Consider the following 8550-nt stretch of genomic DNA (forward strand, 5'->3'; position numbering starts at 1 on the left):
GTAGAAAGACAAACAGCAACCCAACTTGTAAAGTGATATAACCGGTGGTGTCTTTAATAAGTTTGTTACTTGAGAGGGAAAGAATCTAAAAACTGCCTGAACATGGCCTGTAGAGTGTTCCTTCAGAGGACAGTCTCCTAGCTGTGGCAAATGCATTGGTCCTCTGCCTCCCACCACTCCCACCCGTACTGCAGTAGGCAGCGTGGGGACACGCCGGGGGCCCGGCTGTGACAGGACATACTGTGAGCAGCTACAGGCTCCACCTATGCTGATCTCTTAGCCCTGTGGCTGAAATTACTCAAGACGTTGGCATTGCTGGAAAAGCTGGCTTCAGAAGTTTCCAGTCCCCCCTTCTGCCCTGGCGCCTTGTATCCCCCATGCTAGTGTTTACCATACCCTCAGGTTGCACTTCTGTGACAAATTAAACCAATCTGAGTCAGCACAGCCATGGCCACATCTTAATATTTTGCTCTGGCTCCCCCACCGCCTCTCTTGTACTACCCCTGGCACTGAGAGTGCCAGGAAACCCTACAGAAAGCCCTAGTAGGTTTCTGTGAAGCCCTTTGAACCAGCTCCGAGTCACTGGGAACCATCAGTGCCAGCGTAAGAGGGGTGGAGATCACAAGAAAAAGGGAGGGAGGACGCTGGCAAAGCCGGTTTAGATTGGTTTAAGCTGTTGAGAAACCTCATTCTCATTGCACAAGAACAGAAGCATGTGGGGCTACTCAGTGAGCTGAATTACTGAAATGATCTACATTTAAAAAAAAAAAAAACAGCAACAAAGCAAAAAAACCCCTTCTCGTAAAGTATTGCATTGGTGTGGCTGAAGGGGCAGCAAACTACTGTGGAGTATTTGTTCCTGTGGGGTCACTATGGCTCTCAGTCCATCCCATAAATTTCCTCCAGAACTAAGCAGAGAATGGAACATGCAAAATCACCAAAAAAAAACCCCAGAAAGTTAAAAGGCCTTTTATAAACCGAAAGTGGTAGATTCTGATTTGAGTTGGAGGTGCTTAATTAAAATATCCAATTTAAAGCTATTGAACATGTATGCAGATAATCTGCACCTTAGTTCAGTCAATGAAAACCTGTTGTGCCTTTCAGGACAGATAATTAACTCCCCTAAATGTGTTTGCCAGAAATATTGGAATATAAATCATCCCAACAGAGTGGTTTGAACAAATTAAAACCAGTCTGTTAGAGTGACAGCATGCTTACTTAACTCGAGATACTATAATGGGCTTTTTTGATGTTGTTCTCATTGAACCGACTTCCCAAATGATTTTCTACATTTCATTTTAATGTCTTCAATTATGTTTTTGTGTCTCATTGAAATTAAATTACATTTATTTTATATTTTTAGATGAAGCACCACCTGCCTTGAAACAATTTTATATAAAATATTTATAATTTTGGCAGAATTTTAGGAACCAGATCATAATGGTTATTTATTTATGTGAAGGACGGCAGAGCTTTCTTCCTTATCAAGCATATAGATAGTGTCAGTAGCTGAACAAATGTTTCTTTCATCCTTCTTTCTGGACATGTCTATGTGAGCATAATATCTTGTGTTAAAAAGCTCTGTTCATAGTTAAATGGATCTTTTAACATTGTGCACTTCCCAGGACAGAGCATATAACAGGATACTCCTTAATATTGTGCTGCATCTTATCCTCTTGCTGTTTATTAAAGAAGGACATAAGAACGTAGCAACGGGCTTGCTAGGTGCTTATTTATGGATTTTTAGCCCTGGTCGTTCAGGGTCTGTACATCTCTCCCAGTTTCATTTGTTCTGTTCCGTTAGTACCCACATCTCGTGATGTTTTAGTTTCCACAGCACTCAAGTGAATCGCCAGGAGATAAAACTTCTGCATATTACCTGTCCTTTAACTATGTTGCTTTGGTTAGTTTGTATGTCATGATTTCTTTAGTACAGCCATGCCTTTGTGCTCCTGCACACAGACCTTAAAGCAGAGTGGCCTTTCTTTCATAGACGGTGTGGTTATAACAGCTCCACTCCCACTGGTGCTGACAACAGCACTGTATAATAGGTGTGGACATAGAAATTCAAATCATTCCATGCCTTGCACCTTTTTCTTTAGGAAAAAAAAAAAAACCCAGATGGTCAGAATAGATTACTCAAGACGTTAGTAGCACCATCTAAAATGAACAGAAGTGTGACTCGTTCACACGCTTTGCAAGGATTCCTTCAGAGCTCTAAAAAAAATGGGTTTCATCCCAGGGCACAGCTATGTTCCAAATCACTTCCCTCATCTGCTCAGATGACTTCAAAGAAACCAATGAAATGCAAAAGTCAGCCTTGTGGCACAGTAAGCTGGAACTGATGCCTTCTACTGAGATTTATGGTCCTATCTGGGGAAAAATAGCAGTCTTTCTGTTCACTGTCCTAAATGAAGCAACTGCTACCTTATAGACAGGCTTATAAAGGGCTGTGGGTGCTGGGTCCAGAATTCTACTTTCTTGGGTGGAGGGAAAAAAAGGAAGAAGAATCCCTTTACTGGAGGTGAGGAAGAATGTGAGCATTTTGGTGTTTTGTATTATATACTTCTGTTTCTTGTCAAACCCTCCTCGTTCCTGTTCTGTTCATAGACTACTTTACAGGAAAACAAACTTTAATAGTTAGCATCTGAGGAATCCATAGGCAAAATAGACTTTAAAGGCTTTTTTGGGCCAACCCCCAAAATGTACAATTTATTACTCTAATTTGAATTAATGCACTTTGACAAGATTCAGAGTTGCAACAGTTTAAATGACTTAAATAAAAGACGCTTGTTTTCAGAGTTTCTGAACTTCTGCTGTTCCCAGTGAATTCAACAAGAAAACAGAGCACTAGAGAAGGAAATATTTTCCCCACACCCATCCCCAGTTCATACTTGGGAGCAAAAAGTCCCCCCCATAGATAACTCACAGTCTGTGCTTTAAACTTTTAAAATATTGGATAGGAATTACCCTGGATAAGCTGAACTACCAAAGCTTCATGACAAGAGCTTGATGGGCTGTTGGGTAGATCCCAAAACAAGGAATAGGTTGGTAGCTCTGCTCTCCCCCATTCTACCGAGATGATTTGTCAGATGACAGAGGCCCTTCTGGAGAATTGTGCTATGGCAAGATAGTGCCTGCCCAGAAGCAGTGGAGAGTCATTGGTTTACTTTATCTTTATTTTTTATTGCAATATTAAACAGGATATTCATTATCTCTTTAATGTGTATTTTCTGTGGCCGAGTAGTGCTAATGCAGAGGTGTCAGTTACAATAGTCCTCAAATACATATACTTCTGGGAATTATCCTTATCCTGTTTGACATAAAATTGTCATTCCTCATCTTCAGTCCTAATCTTTGTATTATTATAACTGTGAATTATTAAGAGTATGAATAATATATTTTTCAAAGTTGCTGCTGCCCTGAAACATCAATGAGTATTAAAAAAAATATTCTGATGGAAAGTTATCTTAAGGCATAATAAACCATACTTCATTTCCTTTTATTTTGTCATATTTTGCTTTTAAATCATACTTGCTGAAGGTCCTTGAGATTTATTCTGGGAATCTTTTGATTAGAAGCAACCAAGACAAGACAGTAGCACTCAGTCTCACAATGCAGAGCCAAAACTGTGCCAGCCACAGCTGCATGAGCTCTTCCAAATTTAATTTTTAAAGTGCCTGAGAATAGGCAGAGGAGAATGTAGTCTCTGAAGTTCAACAAGACAGGCAGTTGCCTGAACCAAAATTCCTTGTGCTGATTGTGAAAATAGAGGTTAAGATGCTGTTCTCTAACTTGCCCGAAGTGGCAGTAAGGATCTTTGTTTCTTAAGTAAACTATGATTTGACTGAACTGAAATCCAAAAAAGTAATAATGAAGGTGTTCCCAGTAAAAGGAAATTTGCAGCAGAACCCTTTGAGACTGTCCTGTGTATCAGTGTATACGGGCATGTAGCTGTGTACGAGCGTATCCCTGCACGCACTATGAAATGGGGAAGTGTTTGGAAACAATCTTCAGATGTAGCACTTTTTATGATGCTTAAATATTCATGTCAAGTGATGCTGACTGTGTTTTCTACCTGCAATTATAACCCAGCCAGGTTACAAGGGTAACAAAACACACAAGAAATACGTTTTCCATGGTGCTTTGACCCGGGGGCCTGTGTTGCCTGCTCCAGTTTTCGCTGATGCTGACTAAACCTCACTGCTAATTCTGATGGATCAGCTTGAATAAAGGAGTCAAAATCTCACCCCTAAAGACTAGCAGATAAAACTCCTAGAGTGAACTGTTCAGTTTTTTATTGAACTTGAGCTGCAGTGATATTTTTCTAAGAAAAGAGCCCCCTTGCCAGAGTATGCATATATCAAAATCTATGCATACATATTTTACATCCTGAATTTTGCTCTCCAAAGTATGGCATAGCTTTTGCTCCAAAGGAAAGTAGTTGATAATGTTTAGATGTTTAAAAGATTAGCTGCCAAACTCTGTTTTTAGTTAAACCTCTAATAAAGGAATTCTTTCTAGATTTTCCACCAAAGTGTTTTGGAGTGGGTGCCTTCTTTTTTTTTCTTTTTTCTTTTTTTTTTGTAAATAAACAATCTTTTCTTTAAGATATCCAGTTCCTGCAACACCAGTGTGTCCCAAAATTCTGTGTATCCTATGGCTCCTATGGTTGATATTGGTATCAGAAGTAATGTGAACACTTCTTGATGGGTGATTTTTGCCTGAAAAAGAAGTAAAGCAGAGATGGTTAATATTACTAAACAGCTACAACTCAAACTTAATAGAAAACAACACTTAACTTTCAGTGAAATATTCTTAGCACCAGAAAAAAACTCTTGTTAACATTACTACCTGACTGTGTGAAAGATCCAGGCAGCAGTGATAATCCATCTATTAAAAAAATCACTGCTACTAACAGGTATGTGAATTTTATGAATGCCCTCTCAAATTTAGAAAAAAAAAAGAAATGCATTAAGACATGAGGTTGAGAAGTTTTATTTGTAATTGAAAATTGTAATTAGATTGGTGTCTGAGTCCTGAATATAATGTCTATCTTTTCAACATAGGACTTTTTGCAGTTTATTGGGCAATTTTCTACTTTTTTACACATGGCCTGATACTGTATCCCTTGTTTCAGGGAGTGGTATCTAGCCATATAAATAGCTAGGATTAACTGCATGCCTAAATACTGAAGTGGAACTACTTGCATCAGGAGCTACCACTCAGTGGGAATAAAACAGAATTGGGTGTAGAATTATTTGTTTATTACTCATCAGGCAGAATTACTTGACCACCCAAATGAAGTCCCTGAGGCAATATCTGAAAGCCAACAGTAAAAAAAAAAACAGATTACGCTCTTACAAGTGGTCTTTACAGTGGATTTTTTTCTTTAGTTTTGTTCTGGACAGTTTTTTTACAGTTTATTAATGACAGAGTTAAGAAGAGAGCATTCGAACTTAATTAGTGATGTGAGATAATACATATAATTACAGTATGAAGAGAAGCTAAAATATCTTGGTACATACAAGTGGTTGTATTTATTACCGCAGTAATTAACCCACATATAAAAGGACTTTTCAAACCAAATTCCTGAAGCTAGTGACAAATTTGGATAGCTTTCTGAAACTGTAAGAACCTCACTGGCGCCATCCGACTTCCTCTGAAGTTAATGGAAATTTTGCCTGCGACTTCAGTGGAAGTAAACAATGAGGTAGCTTGCAAAACAAAATGCAAAAGTCGCCGTTAGTGAGTCATGAAATCTGGAATCAAACTCCACGGGAGTCTCCACCTCCTTCAGCCTCCATGTAAGCATACGAAGCAGAATTGTTGTACTTTCTTTTCTAGGAGAATGCTGAGATAGAGAGCAGTGTCTTCCGACACGGTGCGTCCCCATATGTGAAACATTAAGCAAATGTCCACGCTGTTGTACCCAGAGCTCTGATTCGCATTCCAGCCTTTTTGAGCCTGATGTACCTCATGTATGGCCAGAGATGTGGGTATTCAAAGCCTAGAACAGTCCAGAGGTCTGGTAAAACTAATTTACGGCTCTCTAAATTATACGTCTTGGATTAAAAGAGCTAAGAACAAATTTTACAATTTTTCATGATGTAAATGTTTTCCTAAGAAATTTTTCAGCAACCTGAATAAAGACAAACTACAGTTCATAAAATTTTGAGAGTATTCCTTGAAATAAGCATGCACATAGAACCTGGGATTAGAGCAATTAATGACAACATAATCTTTCAGAGTGAGAAATCCTTTCTTTGCAAGGTATAATGAGAAAACATTTTCCCACACAAGATCCTTTGTTACTTAAAGGGTGAAAAATGCTCACGTCAGGATAGAAGACAGGAGAAAACATGACTGGCATGGAGTTAAACCCCCTGTGAAAGCACTATGGGAAAGGCCACTTCAATAAGTGCGCAATTGTACAAATAAGGATTTTATCCACTAGTCTGCCATGATTTCTCGGAATACAACGGCGGTTCAGTTTGAATGTATTGTGCATATATCCGAGTTCTGCATGCTGGCTGTCAAGGCTCTCTCTTCAGACAAAGTCTTATTGTTTATTAAAATGTTTCATAAGTCCTTGTTGTGGGAGCAACAAACCTCTCCTCCCCACCAAAGCCAGATCCCGTCAGAGCACTATTTGGAATGCATGTCCTTGTTAATTTAAAGTACAGAATAGCCTCTCTGTGGTCTGTGCTAAAAATCCATCTGAATGCAATGTCTTTCCCCTAAGCTTAAATGGGCCATGGTGTTTTGTGTCAAACTAAAAGCGTACAGTGACCCTGACCCTCTGCTCTGGCCAAGCCATTTTCTGTCTACAAGTGGAGGAGAATGTAGAAAGAATATTTTAGCCTACTTCTTAGTATCCCCTTTTTTTTGTCCATAGTATAGGTAAGAACAACCTTATTCAGGGCTTTGCTAAACTTTGCTTAGCTGTGTCTTCTTCAGAAGACATTGAAGCAGAGAAATACCCCTCACACTTTGTATCTACCATAGGTGTGATCACTGAATGCCTTCGGTACTGGGTCTGCAAAGAGGACAACACAGAGATATTCTGCTCCTTCTTATTTGTCTGGGGTTTTGTTCCTTTGCAGCACCAGAAATGCTAGAGAAGCTGTAGCATAGCAGATTTAACCCTCACATTTCCTCAGTTCTAATCTTTTAAGTACAAATTTGAAACATTCGGTTTCAAGTAGGGATGTTGTTTAGTCATAAGTTTTCTGTAATTACTTAACAATGACTCTTAAGATTATTTGCATCATTCTGATTGCCTGAAATCTGTATTTATGTTTCTACTTCCAGTAGTTGCATATATTAACTCATGAATATTAGACTTAAAAGCTTGTATCCATTGGTAAATGAAAGTTATTCATGCATAAAATTGTTTCTCCGGGAATCAGGAGCTGTAGAGTGGCTAAGATGTCTTTTATTTATTGTTGCTAAACAAGACCACAAGTCCGTGTCGAACCACAGCCCACTGACTTGCTTACTACTTACCAAGAGAACTGTAATTACCACTCCAGCCCATGGGTTAAATAGTTCCCTTACTGGTGAAGAAGTGGGATGTATAATGTTTTGGGTAAATGGCCTTATAATTTTAAATGCTACAAACATTTTCATGGTATTTAAAAGAATTTCTTTTTCCTAAGAAAACTATTTTGATTCTTGATTTCACTGTTTTCTAAAGTTGTCTGCCCAAAACAATTCTGTAGGTGGCTGGGGCTATATCATAGTATCCTGTCATTTCATAGAATCGTAGAATCGTAGAATGGTTTGAGTTTCCTCGAGACAGGACCTTTACTCAAGACAATACAACTTCTATTTTTTTGGGGGGGCATGTGGGACTGAGGTGGAAAAAGGACAAATAAAATCCCTTAGTGGCCTATACCATATGTTTTAGACCAAAGACTTAAAGAAAGAAATATAGTATAGCAGGATAAAGAACTTAAAATATAACAATAAAGTGCATCTTGGATAAATATACAAAACAAAATATTCTGCTCTTTCTTCTAAAAAAGAGTATTTTAAATGTAAATAAAACCCAGGGTTTTTCTTCTGAAAAACCTCAAACCCCAATGCAAGCACATTCCAAAATAACCTCTGGAGTGAACAACCCAACATAAACAACAATGGCCCACAAAAAGCATTTTTGGACCGTTGATGAACTTTCCATTTTTCTTCAAACTGACAGCTTACGAGAGCTTCCAAGTGCGTGGGTACGTGCAACGTATCAGTTAAAGCAGGAATGGTGTCATGTGTCCTATCAAAATGAGAACGTAGTAACCTAAGCTCCCTATAGTCACTGACAGGGCTGTATGGAAAATGTCCACCACTGAAAGCTTGCCACATCTCAGCACAGCTTAATCCCTCTCCAGCAGCACTCTCTGGCCTTCCAGCACAGCAAATGTGCGAGGGACTGCTCACGAGTGTGGGAAAGCAACGTGCTGCGCTCCCTCATGAACTGCCACAAGGCAAAAGGGAAGATTACCTACAGGTTGGTTTTGGGGGGGGGGGTTGTTTATTTGGGTTTTTTTGTTT

The sequence above is a fragment of the Grus americana genome, chromosome 2, assembly GCF_028858705.1.
Source record: "Grus americana isolate bGruAme1 chromosome 2, bGruAme1.mat, whole genome shotgun sequence".
NCBI classification, from domain to species: Eukaryota; Metazoa; Chordata; class Aves; order Gruiformes; family Gruidae; genus Grus; species Grus americana.